The sequence below is a fragment of the Cydia fagiglandana genome, chromosome 10 (genome assembly GCF_963556715.1).
Source record: "Cydia fagiglandana chromosome 10, ilCydFagi1.1, whole genome shotgun sequence".
Lineage (NCBI taxonomy): Eukaryota > Metazoa > Arthropoda > Insecta > Lepidoptera > Tortricidae > Cydia > Cydia fagiglandana.
The window spans coordinates 6,863,185-6,883,110 of NC_085941.1; the positions used below are offsets into that span (position 1 = coordinate 6,863,185).

At 36.6% G+C, this 19,926-nt stretch overlaps 1 protein-coding gene and 1 long non-coding RNA gene across 3 annotated transcripts in view; one reads left to right on the plus strand and one right to left on the minus strand.

Annotated features, from left to right (window-relative positions):
* Positions 1 to 19,926, minus strand: part of LOC134668082 (muscarinic acetylcholine receptor DM1) — a 112,525-nt gene that overhangs the window by 61,625 nt on the left and 30,974 nt on the right. The window lies entirely within an intron of this gene.
* LOC134668174 (uncharacterized) overlaps positions 14,782 to 19,926 on the plus strand; it is a 764,384-nt gene continuing 759,239 nt past the window's right edge. Inside the window, exon 1 of the long non-coding RNA XR_010098726.1 lies at positions 14,782 to 14,834. This is a non-coding gene — a long non-coding RNA (uncharacterized LOC134668174). The remainder of the gene's footprint in view (positions 14,835 to 19,926) is intronic.

Here is a 19,926-nt window from a genome sequence, read left to right on the forward strand (position 1 = left end):
AGTCTGATTGGTTAGCCGCTACAACCTAGATATTGCGAGTACGGAGTCCAGTTTTAGTCAGTATCAGATTCATTTAACACATTGTGCACACAATGTGTTTGGAAATAAACACACATAATTATCAGTTTACGACAGCAATTATTATTATAGCCTCCTTATTTCCATAACTCTTACAAATCATTTAGTTTAATTTTTTTAGATTCGGTTCAAATATGTTTTTATGCTGTTGAATTTTGTTGATTTTCCTCCTTTCTTGAAGTATGCATCCCGTTTGGGTAAAGGCTTCCTCCCATTTCTTCCATTAAATGTCTGTGTTTGGCATTGTACATCCAGTCTTTTCATGCAACCTCTACTATGTCATCGGCCCAACTTTCGACCGGTTTTCCAGCTTTCCTCTTGGCTGGTAATGGTGACGGCGACAGCTAGCGACAGTCATCATCATCTTCTTAACGTTTTCCCGGCATTTCGGGTCAGCTTACCTGGACAGCCTTAGTACCGGTCGGCAACTTACAAGTTTTTACGACAACCAATTGGATGGAAGTCCATCTGACCTTCCAACCCAGCGGGTTATTAAAGGCCTTATTAAAGTTCATTTTTTTTTAGCATTAGAAAGAACTCCACAGAAGCAAGTGTTCAGTTTTTATCAGGCTCTTTAATTGTTAATAATTATTGAATTATCTAATGTAGCATGGTCAATACATATAATTTACTTCAAATTATTACCGCTAAAAGTGCCGGATTTGGAAACACAAGCTTACTTCTGCGAAGTTCTTTCTAATGCTAAAAAAACGGACTATACTCGTAGGATTAGCCCGTTTTCCTCACGATATTCTCCTACACTGAAAAGCGATACATTTTCTAAGATAATTTTAATATTCTCAAACATGCACACTCACAACTCATACTAATTAATCAGCCCTAAGTACCCCTTAGGGCTGATTAAGGGCTCATTTAGACGGTGCGAGAACTCGCATGCGAGTTTGATTACATTGCGTTATTTGATCGGTCGGCTGAATTGTTGTAGTCTCAATGGTCTGCAATGTAACTAAAAAGTAAAATCGCATGCGAGTTTGCTCGTTGTCTAAATGAGGCGCGCGAACTCGCATGCGATTTTAGTTACATTGCGGACTGTTGGTTACGTCCAATTCCACCGACCGATCAAAACCCGCAATGTAATGAAACTCGCATACGAGTTCTCGCATCGTCTAAATGAGCCCTTAATTAGAGGAAATTGTACAGATAACAAATAAAGCCCGTTTATTCATACACGCCGCACATTAACGCCGACGGAATTAACACTCGCGAACTGGGTTAGGGAAATTAAGATTCGGTGAAACTAATTGTGTCTACTACGTTTAGCTTAATCAATGGTAGGGTTGCCAACCGTACTATATTATATAGTATTGTACTATATTTTGGCTCTCTGTACTTTTGGAAAAATATATCATCATCATCATCATTTCAGCCTATATACGTCCTAACAGGCCTCCTCTCATGCGCGAGAGGGCTTGGGCTATAGTCCCCACGCTAGCCCAATGCGGAAAAATATATATAGTACGCTTAAATACTATATTTCCGATTAAACGTATTATTACACTCATGTTTAGTATTTTATCTGAAAGTAATATATTTTTTTGAATTGAACTATATTTTTGATGCCTTATTCTGGAAAATACTATAATATTCCACCAAAAAAACGTTGGCAACCCTAATCAATGGGGGTCTCGCTCGACTACTCACGACAGCAATGCTCTTACTTTATAGCCTCGTCACAGAATAAATAATAGTACTAGGTACAGAAGACTCACTCTCTAACAAAACGCGTCTGTCACGATCAGCACAGATATGGCCGCTAGGTGGCGACAGCGCCGCGCGCGGCTTATGGCAAACCCCAAAATCGGGGTCGAACGGATGTACTTTTAGCTACCTGTAGCAAAGCGACGAAATCGCGGAGTGAGCCACGCCTGGCCTCGTGTCTTGTGCCTTGAAGCCCTCGCACCAATCAATAGTTATTTGTTTTACAAGGGGGCAAAGTTGTTGTTTAACCGCTCGCTCGTGCTCATATTGATACCCGAGCAAGCGAAAGATTCCAAAATTGAAAGATTCGAAAAATGGAATCTTGAGCGTTGCGAGGGTTTCAAAGCACGAGGGTTAAACAAAATTTGCCCCCAAGTGAAACACAAAATTTTTCACCACACCAACCCGAAGCAAATATTAAATGTAAAATATCATACATAATCAAACCAAATGAAATCCAAATGAATGTTATTAAATATTTATCATCCAAAATCATCATTTAAAAGTCAATTCTACCAGCAAACATAAGAAAACAACTCAAAATTTGCATTTGATTACTTTGCCTCACATGTGGGTAAAATGCAACTTTGCTATTCGTTTTTTAAGTGCAAAGTAATTCTTTCCGAGCTGGTGTGGTGAAAAGTACTTTTCGAACCCTTTTAATTTTAAGGTCCTTCGTTTGCTCAAGTATCAATATTAACACTAAGTAGGAGTTAAACAATAACTTTACCCTCTTGTAGGTAAGACAAATAACTATTAAAGTAGCCAGTAGCTTTCTATGTGTCTGTTGTGTTGATTTAGGTACATTTCTTACGTGCAAGAGGGGTTTTACCTATACATTTCTATGGTAAGTATAGTTAGCAAAGTCCATTAGGATAACGTACGTGACAACATTAGCATTAATCCATTGGTAACCCACAAATGTTTCGTACACCGTAATCATCTGAGGGCCTACCGCGAACCACGTTCTACGTGTTGCCTCTATGTCGCTCTTGTAAATTCGTACGTAAGACAAGTGTGATAGGCACTGGTCCCACCGCGAGCTAGTAAGCTATGAGCTATCGGCTATAAACACGAACAAAAGATAAGCACTCCCGTGTAAATAAAAGAGACACGGCGATATTTATAGTTACTCGCCCAGCGGTGAGCTATAAATATCGCCGTGTCTTTTTTATTTACACGGGAGTGCTTATCTTTTGTTCGTGTTTATAGCCGATAGCTCATAGCTTACTAGCTCGCGGTGGGACCAGTGCCATAGGGAGGCAACGCATCGAACGTAGTTCGCGGTAGCGCCTTTGGTTAACTCGCCGTACTTACCGCGCCACGCGTTGGTTATGAAAACCATAGTCATGTAAACGATGCTGAATTATGGTAACTTCAGGCATAGAGAAACATAAGTAAAGAAAGAATGGTAACTCCATACCAAAACGCGAGTTATTTCATAGTCGACATCTAGCGTCAAGTAACGGAATTTATCAGTACTGCTAGTAGACAATAGATGTCGCGGCGATCGAAATTGTATTATAAAATGATACGTGTAACGTGATAACGTGTGTCGGTAAAATTGTTTTATTGATGAGTAACTATCAATAGTATTGTTACCATTTAAAGCATAACTTTGCATAATACACAAACGTACCGTTATACCGCTTTATCTACGCACATATCATTACTGCTCTAAAATGCATTCAGAAACCGTAGGAAATGACCAGCATTATCACAACCAATTTTACTATGAGAACTTTCTTATCTGTGGTAGTAGGTAAAATTTGTACTTTAAAGTTATAACTTTACAGATTTTTGTAAGGTTATGAGTTTTAAATTTGGAACAGCTGTCAAAACTCAAGTGGGTGTCTATTCTAGTATCCATAGATATTAAAACAATTATCGATACGAAACGTCAATTCGGTATATTTTTTAATATAAACCGTACGACATTTGATCTCGAGTGGCATGAGAATAGGGACTTCATTCTTTTGTCTATGAATTAAAAAAAACTACGGATGCGTGACATTTGTGAAAAAAAGTTTTCATTTACCGCCATTTGACTTACAGTTTCATCTTTTAATTAGTTTTAGGTTATAAAATTGATTTGATAGTTGTTTTTAAACAAACTTTAAGCAAAAGTATCGTGTAAAATGAGTGATAAAAAGATATTTAGGAGCCGCCACCTCTCAAATCTGCGAGTTAAGTCAGACAGCAACGATGGATGTCGGTTGAAATATGAGGTTAGTGAATATATAATAGAAGGTAATAATATGTGTGTAGATAAAGTAGTGTATGTAACTGTACATAATTAGGCATTAAAACACTCGTGTGATCCTTTTAAGAAACTCACTTCGTTCGTTTCTTAAACCCACACTCGTATTTTAATGCCTTTCATTATGTAGCAGTCACATAAACTACTATTAAGCAATCAACTGATTAACTTAGCATACCGCAAACCGCACGAAATTAATTTAAACTGCACAGTGGTTTGCCCAAGATAATTGGTCGCAAAATTGATTATATTGGCGAAACAACAGAGGTGTACTGGAATAACATGGCGTTTTCCAATATTTGCTTTTACAAAGGAATCGTTATTATATTTTAGTTTGGCAATAAACGATGATCGATCACATGTTTTTTCTTGCATGTTAGTAATGTATTTTTTTAACCGAACTCCTAATAGTTATTTCTACAATTTCAATTTATTTTGTTTCACCTTTATTTTTTTTTCCAGAGTTCTCCAAAATAAACACGCACCGAGATTGTCTTTGTTCTGCCACTAGAACAAGACTCTAAGTAATCGAAATTTGGCCTGAAATTATTTTTATTTCAAACCTTAACGCTGCTAGTGTGATGGGGACCTTTGGACCCGGCATGGCTCATAACGGGTTTTAGTTTCTTAAGGCTCCTCTACACGATGGACCAACGCCGGCCACTCCAAAGGACGCATTTATGCGTTAGAGCAGCGGTCGGCAACCTTTTAGCAGCCAAGGGCCACATAGCAGTTAACGAAGTTGGCGCGGGCCGCACTTTGTTAATATTTATGACTTTATGAGACATTGATAGCTGCAAGCCATTATTTAAAAGAAAAAAAATACTGCCTTTACCATCCTTGTACGTGTTCGAAATCTGTAAATTTGTTAAAAAAAATATAGGTTTATTTTAAAAAAAGGGCAACGATAAACGGCACAAATACGACCTAGAGATACCGACGCATCAAAGGCTAAAGCTGTTCCAAAATAACTGCTATTGTATGGCTGTAAATCTGTATAATTCTATTCCTGTTGGTATAAGGACACTAGAAGGAAAGGCTTTTCAAAAAAAATTGTATAGTTTACTATTGGAACATTGTTTTTATACCTTAAATGATATAAAACAACATTTTAAAATTAATAATTTTTTAGATAGGATTTAATTAAGTAGGAATTTGACATTGATACTCATTAACATTTGTTTTTTTTCTGTATTTTTTATTTTATTGGAAATTTAATTGGATTATGAATGCTGAAATTTCAGCCGGACATGTAAATAATTGTACAGTTTACTGTTGGAAAATTGATAATGACATAAATGATTAAAAATTTAATACAACTATTTATAATTAACAATATTTAGATAATTTAGTTTAGTAATTTGACATTGATACACATTAACATTTGTAAGTTAATTTTGTGATAAATATTTGAATGCTGAAATTCCAGCCAGACATGTAAAGAACTGAATTTGTATATATTGACATCTTATTTATAACTCGTGTTTTATCAAATAAACGATTATCTTATCTTATCTTATCTTATTGTCATTTGTCAATATTACATACAAAATAGCCAGGGAGGCTCGCGGGCCGCAAGTGAGAGGTTGGCAGGATGGCGGGCCGCTGGTTGCCGACCGCTGCGTTAGAGAGAGCAAGTGATATTTGCTATGTCATTCAACCGCATGGCTGCGTCCCTTGGAGTGGCCGGCGTTGGCCCATCGTGTAGAACAGCCATTAACTTTTGTACATAACATAATATTGTAAAATGTATCCATTATGTTAATTCAAATATTAAACATTCTGTTTTCAAACCGCAATCTATCGTTTAAAATGTATTGCATTAAAAGAAAAATATAACAGTGGTTTTTAAATCGGCACTTTTTACACTTTCCTGCCATTTTCAAAGGCCGTAAACAACTCAATTACAACGCCACAATTTTGCATACGAATAACTTCTACAATATCTCATCAAATCGAAACGCGCATTTAAAATACGACTCTAATCTGTACGCTTAAAGTTCAAAATGCTATAAAATTCAGCAACGTTTAACGAGTTCGCAGCTCGCCATGTCATTTTGCATGTCTGCCGTCGTGTCAACACGTTTTGCATTTTCGCAGAATGTTATTTTGTGGCCGTGTATTGTCGAATAAGGTAAAAAAAGAGTCAGGCGTGTGGAAACATGTACTGACTGTACAGGGAACGGCGAAATTCTTTTGACATCACCTATTCCGTAAAGGGGCCCACTAATTAATAGTCCGCCGGACGGTATCGGCCTGTCAGTTAGAACAGGGGTGCGAAGCTCCTGACTTCGGTCAAACTCGGCTCCGCTCGGCTCAGCATTGCTCCGAGCAATTTTTAGGGTTGGCACTACTTGACTTCCTTTTGCGTGCACGACCACAGATAAGATAATCACTTAAATTTTGACAACCCTAAATAGCCGAAAGGGATAGTGCCATATATTAGAAAGGGATAGTATGATTCGACCCTGAACCGCTGTCAAACTTCGGTTTTGTAGGAAGCTTCCTTTCTGTACGGTATACACCGGTCAAATCTTACAATAAAAAAACAATGCCTGATGTAGTTCTGTATTTTTTGTATATTGTTTATAGTCCTTGGAGGAATGTGAGACTATGTTTTGCAAGCAAAAAAAAGTTGTGCTCCCTGCGTAATTTGCAAAAAACTGCAAAAATTTCGGAGTTTTTTCAGTTTTTGCACTTTTATTATAAAACTATGGGTTTTTAGTCAAAACTTGCTATGTAATGTTAAAAGAACATTAAATTTGGAAAAAATTAAGCCCATGTACAGCGCCGCATGTTAAATAGTTCATGAGATATGGAACTTTAAAAAAAGGGTATTTTTTTCCTAAGAATGAAATTTTTAGTTTTTCCTATGTTTCAGGACAAATATGGGCACAACCGCTCATACTATAAGATATATTGCGATGAATAAAATTGTAGCCAATTTAATTACCTTTCATTTAAGTCCAAGAAAGGGTCAGTAAGTTCTACAGTTCTCTAGTTATCGTAAAAAAATGAAATTGCTATAATAAGGAAGGCAACTAATGTATTGTTTAAGGCATTGTCAAAATGCGTACAAAAGGCAGTACCATCGTCGAGAATGCCATCTACGATTAGCTTTTACCGGCCTTCTCCGATAGCAGCAGAGCGATGTTAGAGATCAACCATTTTTAATATGCACTCCCCTCTTAAGCACTTAATTCATTCAGTAATGAAATCAAGATACAAACTGTAGTTTGGCTTGTTTTTCGGCTCCACTTTTTGGTCGTAGCCATTGATTGTAGTCCCGGATACCGATTCTTATTTAAGAATTAGTTCTTGTTTTGATACGACCTTGACGATAGTTCACGGTGATTGGCGTGGTGTTGACAAAACGCACCGGAATCACTGAAAGTCGTGTCAATAGATATCTAGCTGTCGCTTTTTGGCGCTCTTGAGTGTACTGTGAGTCGTGTTAATACAAGATCACGATATAATCCTAACCAAAACAAATTGATACATCAGAATCAGCTACCATTACCCACGCTAAGTAAGTAAGTTTGTGCTATAGGCATGTATGTGACTCAGTCTTGTCAAGTTAACAGTATATATAACTTCTTCAGTGGTTTACCGTATTTACACGTAATATTTATTGAAAATTCTTTTCCAATGGCTCTTAAGGCTAAATATATGTGGAGCTACTGCTCAGTGAGTTGTCAATCCACGGGTTGTGACTATAAATACCTATTTCAGTCATTACTGTATAAATGTATTTATAGTCTGGACCAATTAAAAATAAAAATAATTGGACTAATTTGTCAATAGAAAATACGGCAAATACATATTGAAGTTTTTGAGTTACAAATTGGATATTTAAGTACCTGTAACTAAAATTTTGTAAATTATTTGGCATAGACTATGGATATATATCCAATTTGTAACTCATAAACTTCAATATGTATTTGCCGTATTTTCTATTGACAAATTAGTCCAATTATTTTTATTTTTTTAATTATTTTTATGATTAACTAATTATGCCAAAAGAATGTCTCATTGCTAGAAAGTAATAAATGTATGCAATCTGCCCGGCTTGGCAGATCATGCATCATGATAACACACACTTATCTATACCTTACTGAATAAAAACTAGTTCATACTACGTGTTTCGTTTAGTTCTTCTTCTATTCCCGATTTGGTTTGTCAATCTATACACCTATGTATGTAGTTAAGACTCCTAGTAATAGGATCTTGTTAGTTAAAACCCGTGGATTATAACACAAACGTATACCTAGAGTGGGTAATGGTAGCTTATTCTGATGTATCAATTTGTTGTGGTTAGGATATTATCGTGATCTTGTATTAACACGACTCACAGTACACTCAAGAGCGCCAAAAAGCGACAGCTAGATATCTATTGACACGACTTTCAGTGATTCCGGTGCGTTTCGTCAACACCACGCCAATCACCGTGAACTATCGTCAAGGTCGTATCAAAACAAGAACTAATTCTTAAATAAGAATCGGTATCCTGGACTGCAATCAATGGCTACGACCAAAAAGTGGAGCCGAAAAACAAGCCAAACTACAGTTTGTATCTTGATTTCATTACTGAATGAATTAAGTGCTTGACATTTTGACAATGCCTTAAACAATACATTAGTTGCCTTCCTTATTATAGCAATTTCATTTTTTTACGATAACTAGAGAACTGTAGAACTTACTGACCCTTTCTTGGACTTAAATGAAAGGTAATTAAATTGGCTACAACTTTATTCATCGCAATATATCTTATAGTATGAGCGGTTGTGCCCATATTTGTCCTGAAATATAGGAAAAACTAAAAATTTCGTTCTAAGGAAAAAAATACCCTTATTTTAAAGTTCCATATCTCATGAACTATTTAACCTGCGGCACTGTACATGGGCTTAAATTGTTGCAAATTTAATGTTCTTTTAACATTACATAGCAAGTTTATACTAAAAATCCATAGTTTTATAATAAAAGTGCAAAAACTGAAAAAAATCCGAAATTTTTGCAGTTTTTTGCAAATTACGCATGGAGCACAACTTTTTTTTGCTTGCAAAACATAGTTTCACATTCCTCCAAGGACTCCAAACAACATACAAAAAAATATAGAACTACATCACGCATTGTTTTTTTAGAACATTTTTTTGTATGATTTGACTGGTCTAGTAGTACTATTATTTATTCTGTGGTTAGAACAAAATTTTGACAGTTCCGAACAACTGACAGGCCGATACCGTCCGGCGGACTGTTAATCAGTGGGCCCCTTAAAGGACTTTTTATTCCCTAAGAGGGATCAAAGTGGCACTTAAAGTGGCAAATAAAGATCTTTAAACCGACTTTTCTGTTCTAGGACACTATTTTTACCTCTTTTTGCATTTTATGTTTTTCAACTTAAATAATATTATGAAACATAATAATTTTCTCATAGGTGGTGTGAAAAGCAGTACCTATACAGTGTCACATGGTATGGCAAATGATTTCCACCTTGGGCGTTAACGCTTGAATCCCTCACTCTAAGCTTAGGATGCTATTATAGAATCCCTCGCTAGTTTCGGTATTATATTATAGAATCTTCTTTTGTCATCGCGTCGTTCAGGAATAAATTGCACGTCCTGCCTCGCAGTAAATATGTCACTTTGCTCCTAAGTGGCATAATAATAATAATAATATAGCCTATACATACGTCCCACTGCTGGGCACAGGCCTCCTCTCAAGCACGAGAGGGTTTGGGCTATAGTCCCCACGCTAGCCCAATGCGGATTGGGGACTTCACATACACCTTTGAATTTCTTCGCAGATGTATGCAGGTTTCCTCACGATGTTTTCCTTCACCGAAAAGCTAGTGGTAAATATCAAATGATATTTCGTACATAAGTTCCGAAAAACTCATTGGTACGAGCCAGGATTTGAACCCGCGACCTCCGGATTGAAAGTCGAGCGTCATATCCACTCGGCCACCACCGCTTCCTAAGTGGCATAATCTACTACTTTTTACTTGGTTTAAGTAAACATTAAAGATTTACCGGCGTAAAATGCTAACACAAGCGCTGCATTTTCGCTGTTTCATGTCAAACATATAGCATACAAGATAGGTCAGCGGTTTTGCCACATGTGACATAAAATTTAAGTTAATATTGACGAAACTCGAACGTGGTTATGGCTCCTCTACACGATGGGCCAGCACCGGCCACTCCAAGGGACGCAGCCATGCGGTAGAATGAGATACCCATATCACTTGCTCCCTCTAACGCATAAATGCGTCCCTTGGAGTGGCCGGCGTTGGCCCATCGTGTAGAGGCGCCATTACACAGGTGCCATCTTTTTGCTACAATACAAGGTCCATCAATGGTCAGCTAAGCGTCACTTGCACCATCCCACTAACTCGGGGCTAAGCGGTTAAACCGTTAACCCAGTGTCAAATGGTTCTGGTAACCATGATAACTGCAGGTTTAACCGGATAACCCCGGGTTAGTGAGATGGTCAAGTGGAGCTAAGTGTGCTATGGTCACTTGCACTATCCCACTAAGCCGGGGTTAAGTGGTTAAACCGTTTACTCAGTGTCAAATTGTACTGGTACCTAACCATAGTAACTTTAGGTTTAACCGGTTAACTCCGGGTTAGTGGGATGGTGCAAGTACTGTTAGTTACCAAAAAATTGTGTAGCAGGTAATTTAAATATCGTCGATTGCAAGTTGGATCATAAATTTACAGATGAAATTGTTCACTTGTAAATTATGTACCGTTTCCCGATTAATATTCGAAGTTCGGAATATACCGATACTGTAACTACTCGCAACTTCGAGATAAATTAACTTTGAGTAATTATAATTTATTCCTTTCGGTGTCGGGACCCTCGGTTCGTGGGGCCCGGGAGCTCAGAGTCTTTTCACATATTTGTCCAAACGGCTTGTTGAGGTCTCTGGGGACAAAAGAGCTGGCAGCTTCCTCGCTCAACGCATAAGCGTTGCGATCCATCGAGGAAATGCTGCCAGCATTCTTGGCACTAAGCCCTAGGGCACTGATGCCCTCTCTAGATATAGATTTTTAGGTTTAGTTTTAGTTTTGTAGGTAGTTTTAATTTTAGGTTACTTTTTATTGTAAGTTTGGTGAAGTCAATGTACCTACTATAGTGCGTCAAGCAAATCTTGTCAGTAGCAATGTAAAGCAAACTGAAGTAGGGCAACACTAGTAGGGTATTGCGCTAAGAAAAGCAGCAATGTACAATGTACATCGAACCAAAACTTTTTTTTTCCCCGCTGAGCGAGTGAGCGCGCCCTGTCACGTACGTCAATTCAAGTTGTCACTCGCGGATTCTCAAATGAAAATGTTTGAAATTGTTATTAATACGTATGGACGGACAATTTAAAAGCGGTGTGTGATGTTGATAAAAATGATTACCTAATTTGAAGATCTCAAAATAAAATTGTAAGTGGACTATGCCGTTAAACAAGAATGTATGAATAAAATCATTGCTTCAGCAGGTAGATGTCATACTGGATTTTAATATTTTATTACATTTCTCAGTTGGCACTGTAGGCATTGTAGGCACCTCAGCTTTAATTAAGCACAGTCTTATTTAATATATTGATATTTAATGGTTACACAGCAGAAATATATCTTGAAATAGAATCGATTCAGAATGTAAACATTGTAAACACAGAAGATGATGGCTGTCATTCGCGATCCACATTCCACAGATAAAACACAGATGACACGCGATTTTCGAATTATTCGAACACAGTGTTGCTAACCCGCGATTTTTCAAATTTGCCGCCGTTTGCTACTGACAAGATTTGCTTGACCCAGTATATATTAATATGTATTCTGTGTCAGAATAATAATTAACCTTTTCGATACTAGTGTGCGGATATCATTAATCTGCAGGTGGTCTAGTCAAGAGTCAAGATACCATTTGCTAACTTATATGGGTCAAACAGAAAACTGTGTTACGGTCTTTCCTGTAGACATACACAAGAGTTAAGGGCTATAAAGCTTAATTTTCTTATTTAACCCTTATCCACGTGAAAAGGTCCTCCTATTATTTAGAGAACTATGATAAAATCATTACTTACATGCCTACAAGCTGTTAACTATTGCCCACAGGAGAGAAAACTAGTGTGTTCGCGCGAACTGGACATTTTCTCTCCTGTGGGCAATAGTTAACAGCTTGTGGGCATGTAAGTAATGATTTTATCATAGTTCTCTAAATAAAAGGAGGACCTTTTCACGTGGATAAGGGTTAAGGTTAAATTAAGCTTTATAGCCCTTAACTCTTGTGTATGTCTACAGGAAAGACCGTAACACAGCTTTGTGTTTGACCCATATCCATCACCATCACTCCACGCAGAAGAAGTAGCGGGCAGAGGCCAATGGTGAATACATACGAGTACGTTCCATCAAAATACACAAAAGCGAGCAATATTAGGTAGAAGTATACATAAGTACAGTGTGTTTTCTGTAACGGGAGCAATAAACTGTAGGCTGTACTCCTCAAACTGACCAACATTTGTTCAGCAACTTTTGAAAATAACTCATGGATTGATTTTTATTAAACTTTAAAGTTTATTCTAAGACGCAATGTATTGCAAATTTTGTTATGTTAAAAGCGTGACAACTTGACAAGTAACGTCAAACACACTGATGTCAGCGTACATTGAAGGCAATATTTATTTTGTACGAAAAAGAGGAAGTCTAAAGGAATTTTAATTTTTAAAAGTTGCTGAACAAATGTTGGTTAGTTTGAGGAGTACAGCCTTTAGTTTAATTTATTGCTCCTGTTACAGGAAGCACCCTGTATAAAAACGGCTGTTAAAATATATTCGGTATCGGAGCAACAGCGATCCACCGATCGTAAAGCATCTCGTAAATTGAAAGGTGAGTTTACGAGGGAATCTCCGAATTGATTGGAATGGCCGCCATCTTGTTTCAGGGGAAAGTGGACGACCGCTTTTCCATACAAAGGTAAAATATCTTTGTATGGAAAAGCGGTCGTCCCTATTGTCGTTTGTGGATATTAACATTATCCGGAATATATTTTACACAATTTGATGTATATTAACACAGTGCTGCCCCTTCGTTTCATTCGGTATCGTCTTGGATCGGGTCAAGTTCTTAAATTAGTCCTATTCTGCTTTCGCCACTCATGCTACGTCGTCACGATCGTCGATGACTTTCAATGTAGAATGAGTGACGAAAGCAGAATAGGACTAATTTAAGAACTTGACGAAAAACGAATGGGACGACCCAAGACGATACCTTTCATTCTTCATATTTTTAATTAGCATGTACAAACAGCAACACTCAGTTAACAGTGTGGGCGATAGTACATAATTAAGTATGTATTATTTTATAAATTAGCATGGAATTTATTTTTCGCTCCTAAGTTTTATAATCATCAAAAAAAACGAAAAAATATCAAACGAAGGGCCATGTATTTGTAGTTTGTATTGGAAACGGTTTGTATTGTAGCGTGGGGACTATAGCCCAAGCCCTCTCGCGCATGAGAGGAGGCCTGTGCTCAGCAGTGGGACGTATATAGGCTGAAATGATGATGATGATGATTGGAAACGGTGCCATATACGGGTGCTTCCTGTAACAGGAGCAATAAATTAAACTAAAGGCTGTACTCCTCAAACTGACCAACATTTGTTCAGCAACTTTTAAAAATTATGAATCCTTTAGACTTCCTCTTTTTCATACAAAATAAATATTGCCTTCAATGTACACTGACATCAGTGTGTTTGACGTTACTTGTCACGCTTTTAACATAACAAAATTTGCAATACATTGTGTCTTAGAATAAACTTTAAAGTGTAATAAAAATCTAAACATGAGTTATGTTCAAAAGTTGCTGAACAAATGTTGGTCAGTTTGAGGAGGACAGCCTACAGTTTAATTTATTGCTCCAATTACAGAAAACACACTGTATACATTATATTGAGTAAAAATATTTTCCACAATATCCAGAGAGGAATCTGGAGACTACGTTTGTACTGGGAAGCGGTTCAATATCCTCTTAAGGTACCAATCGTAAATAAGGTTGATCTCTATTGTTTTATGGGGAATAAAAAAAATACTGTGAATATTCGAACAATGACAAGGCCTACGACTTATGCCTTAAAGTACCTGTAAATAAATCTTGCCTTTACTAAATAGCTCAATATTTATTTATCTACATTAAGTAATTTAATGTAATTGTATTGTATATATTATAATGTATTATTAAAGAAATAAAAGGCTTAAATAAATAAATAAATAAATATTAAGTATATCAGCAACGACTAACCTACTACTTGACACAATGGCGCCAATTCGAACGTACACTTTACGTCAAAATGATATCTAACTGATGGCGTGAAACTTGATGTCAATGATGTCATGTAAAGTGAAAATAATATATCTACAAAATAACTGTGATTGCTCAAGGGTTAACTTGAAGAGATCCCTGAAAGGGATAAGTTTCGCCTTTGTACAAAAATTATATGTGTTTTTGGGGTTCCGTAGCCAAATGGCAAAAAACGGAACCCTTATAGATTCGTAATGTCTGTCTGTCTGTTTGTCTGTCTGTCCGTCCATATTTCACAGCCACTTTTTTCCGAAACTATAAGAACTATACTGTTGAAACTTGTTAAGTAGATGTCTTCTGTGAACCGCATTAAGATTTTCACACAAAAATAGGAAAAAAAACAATAAATTTTGGGGGTTTAGACATGAAACTCAACAAATTTTTTTTCATCAAACCCATAGGTACGTGTGGGGTATCTATGGATAGGTCTTCAAAAACATTTTTTCATGTATGAGGCGTGAATGTATAAATGATTCTGAGTAAAATGAGCCCAAGAAGTCAATATTTTGAATACATGAATGAAATGTAGACTTTTTTTGGAAAACGCTCTTCTAGATCTATTAATTAACGTGTGTTAAATTTCGAATCGGACTGTTCATTACGGTGCGATGTCATAATGAGCATGTTTATCTTCCTGTTAACAAAATATCTAGGTATGCGCATATTTACACAATTGTGACCTTGTGCGTGGGCGGCTACAAAGGCCCAGTTTTTAATTAAATTCCCTTCGCGACGGTGACTTAGCATTTTCAGGTTATGAAGGGTGGAGAATTTTAATTAGGAGGGGCTCAATGACTTTCTGGATATATCTATGGAATCCAATCGATTATATGACAGTGTCATGTCCAATTTCGAATTCGGGATTATATATACTATACATATAAGGATTTATAACCATTCCATATAAAGGGGCCCACTGATTAACATCAGTCCGCCGGACGGTATCGGCCTGTCAGTTGTTCGGAACTGTAAAATTTTTTTCTAACTGACAGGCCGATACCGTCCGGCGGACTGTTAATCAGTGGGCCCCTTTACGATTAGAATGTAATATAGCACGGCAGACATCTTGGAATCCAAAATGGTCATCATTTTCGAATTCTGCACTCCCTAAAACCTATAAAACGATATCCATGACGACTTTTATGACAAAGTGCACGGCACACATCTTGGATTCCAAACTGGTCATCATTTTCGAAATCGGCACTTCCTAAAACCTATAAAACGATATTCATGACGACTTTTATGACAGAATACGTAGCGGCCATCTTGGATTATAAAATGATCATCGTTTTCGAATTCTGCACTCCCTAAAACCTATAAATCGACATCCGTGACGACGCAAGTTATCTTTATTTTCAGATCTAACAAATTGCTACAGAATACAAAGGACAAAAAAAGAAGCGAGGAGGTAATGAAACAAGCAAAAATATAGGTGATTCCTCGACGCAATTGGATGCTTCTTAAATTGTGTCCAGATTTTTTTGTCATAAAAGTTTTTATTTTTCACGTATTACTCTCACAAGTTCCGTGACATTTCGACCTTGTAATTTTTTAAGTAAATGTTTTTGTTTATCTGTGAGGATCTCACTAGAATAATATAATCAAGGTATGTTTATATTTGATAATTGTAATAGTAACGCAAAAAAAAAAAAATTTTGTGTCTTATATTCCTGCCGAAGACTTTTATTTTTCCTTTTCCTTCTACACAAGTTTGGTCAAGTAATAAGAATTTAATCTCAATTTTATTTTGACTTCTACAACAGTAAAGCTACGAGGCCATGTTTGGTATCGTTTTCGTATAAATTCGCAGTACCAAATTTAGTTATGGTATCACATTGACACCATTCCAAAGTAAAAACATATAAACTTACTTTCTTTTAAACTCCTCTTCACGCTTAAACTGCTGAACAGTTTTAATTTAAATTTAGTACACATATATTTTGAGTCCCGAGACAGGACATAATAAGTTATCTCAAAAATCATCCTTCAAAGGTGTGAAATGAGGTGTAGGGGAGAATTCAGAATTGACTTCTTGAAGTTAATACTGTTTAAGTTTAGGTTTGAAGTCATGTTTTTTTTATCATTTTTAACTAAATCAAAGATGTAGACCATCCCAAATTTAATATAAATCGGTTCAGCGGTTATTGATTTCCCGTACAAATTTCCACGCCACTTTTCACACCTTCAAAAGATGATTTTGGTTATAAGATCTATTCAGGTTCAGGTTCAGCGGTTAAGCGTCAAGAGGAGTTTAAAAAAAACCAACCAAGTGCGAGTCGGACTCGCGTATTAAGGGTTCCGTACATTAAGTCCGACTCGCGCTTGACGGCACATTTCTAATAGGTTTTCCTGTCATCTATAGGTAAAGAACTATTTTGTGTATTCAGATGGACAGACATACAGACTCACGAGTGATCCTATAAGGATTCCGTTTTTTGCTTTTGAGGTACGGAACCCTAAAAAGATTTTTTTAATTTTGTGGAATGGTGTCAATGTGATACCTTAAATGGATTCAGCAACCCAGATTTATACGAAAACGATACCATACACGGCCTAGCACCTTCACTGATGTAGATATATCAAGATAAAATTGAGAGCTCTAAATAAACTTTCAAGAGCGGATATCTCAAAAACTATTCAACATATCGAAAAAATTGACTGAATAAACTTGTAACAAATTAAATTAACTTTCATTTTGTATATAAATGGCCATGTCGCTAAGATGCATAGTTTCCGAGATATAATCGAAAATACCGGAAAACCTTTCAACAAAGGGACCTTCAAACAGGCCGGGGACTTTTGATATGTTCACCTCCTAACTTGTCCAAACCAAGTTACAGAGTCAAAAATTGTATTCCGAGCATTTCCCTCTACAACTTTTTGGAGCATTCGTTGGCTGACCTAAGTAGCTTATTGCATTTCTTTAAAAACTTTTCTGTGAAAGGTTGACGGGTGTTGGGTGTTTATATGGTTTTGGTCGATTATTATCATTTGCATCGCCCATGATGACTTACTAGAATTACTTACGAGCACACGACACACTAATTAATGTAATAGTAGTTTGACAAACCTTGGTTTTCAAGAGGTATTTTATATTGACATTTGCTGTCACAAATTTGCTGTCAGATTTAGTCGCAAACCGCACGCAAAGTGCACACAAATGTGTCGACACCTTGTTACGGAAAAGTGTACACACGGCGACGACACTTTGTTTCGAAACAATTCTAGACACATTGTGTGGACTCTGTTACGACACATCTGACATTTAGTTACCACTTTGATGATTCTGCGACTGGAATGGTTATATGGGTATACATTAGATTTAACTTTTTTTTTTCATAATATATACCTATTCTGTTCGCATTGATAAGATATTTTTAAATGTTTTTGTGGAAGTAAATAAAAAATCACATAACACGAACTATAGAGTAACCTTTATTCGCAAACTTTTCGACCGTTAAACTCGTAAGTAAATACTACGCAAATTCAATTAATTTTGCGCAGCCTTATGCTCAATCATAATCCATTTAAGTTTAAAAAAAGCATACGTGCGTTTTAATGTATCAACACTTATGTCCTTTTACAATTTAGTGCGTACATTAGAATAGTGGGGGTTAGAACTTGGTGTATTAAGGGTTATCCTAACCACAAAGCATTGCTGTTCAAATTGTTTAAATGTCGACGACCTCAGCATGTAGTTAGGTAGGTATACATAAATTAGATAGTGTTTGATTATCTCTAGTAGAGATGCTGTCTTTGAAGATGGGGTTTGTTGTGTGGAGATATTATTTAGCAACAAGTTAGTTTGTCTAAGCTGTGTCTTTGAGAGATAACGGAATTCCTAGTAACAGTAGCTAATGAGAAAGATCTTGTTATGTTAATAGGAATTCTACGAAAATTAAGCATTCCTACACTGAGAGAAAAATCATCACCAGGAATTAAAAAACAGTTCTGTACTGGGGGAAAAAATGAATTTTTAGTAATAATTATGGACGTCTCACTATTTCTGTAAAGTTTATTTATTTCTACGAACAGCTCAGTAATCCCAAATATAATTTCAACAAACAGATAATAGAAATTGCAAGAACTAATAGAAATTGCAAAAGTCAATTTGTTCCTATTAGTTAACTCTCCTTGTCGCCGGATTAAGTTTATTTTTGTAATTCTAAGTGTGTTTTTGTTGTACTTTTCTCTCAGTGTATATTCTATTCTTCCTATTCCTATATTTAGTGTAAGGTCGCCATTTTATACTCTTCATATTATACAATATGTTATTGATTATAATAATCCATGACCCATGTCTGTCGAAAACTAATTTTATTGTTGATTGCAATCGGTTTGTATAGATAACATACTAGGTTGGTAATATTAATTTACCGTGAAGTTGGAGCGGAATCCTACTTAAAGAAACGCAGATAATTGCTATTTGTCCATATAATTAAATTGTCTTTAATTTGTTAGTGTTTGATCCTTTCGCATTTTCTCAAAGGTTAGCTCGAAGAGATCCCTTTTAGGGATAAGTTCGCCATTGTACAAAACATTTTATTTTTGTTTTGTTTTGTCCGTTTTATGTAAACCTGTTTATGTGCAATAAAGTGACGTACATAGGTACACACATAATAATGTATATGTCGGCGGCCGATCGTAAGATCAGGCATATCGTGAAATTCCTAGGCATATCGTGAAACGTGAAAATCTATGACTCGTTCCCTGAGCCGACGGAGCCCCGCTACGCGGGGCTCCTATTTCTGGGCAGGTTGCCCTTCGGGCATCTGAAGCAACCTAACGAACCTATCCTACCTATATCTTGGATTAATGTGACTATCGTCAAAACATTACACAGGAACATTACGATCTGCCTGATCTTACGATCGGCCGCCGACAGATATGCATACCTCTATTACCCCCTCTAAAAATTAAGAGTACCTAGTATATTATTTTTTATTCAGGCATCTCCTCCGACTCGTAGGCGTAATTATCAATCCCCAGTAATAAAATAGTCATTTAAATATTGATCGTATGGGTCTAGAAAAACTCTCCCCCCAGTACAAATCTTAACAATCCATCACTTCGTTTCAAAGAATTTTAATCTGAAAACAAAATTAAATACTACCTACGTCTCCAGTGGGCGGAGATAAAGAAAATTACTCTTATTTCGATTGTGGCTGTACACTTCGATTCCTTGGTCCAGGGATTTACGAGGCAGTCACGTCAGTGAAATACTACAACATTAATGCACACGGTTCGAGCGATTATGGACTTTATGCTAAAGTCGTTAAAATCCTTAACGTGGGTATTACTTGAGTGGTTTGTGCCGCCATTTGTAATTTATTATCTGACACGAAATGGCTGACTCGCTGTGACGTCAGAATTTACCGTGTTGGTTTTATTGGTTGAAAAGTGGTTGTTTATGATGTATCGCGGGCAGGTATTTTGTTAAGTAGGTATATTTTAAAAGCTGAAAGTAGCGATTTTTCATTGTATAGCCAGATGTTAAATTAAGGCACATTTTATTCTC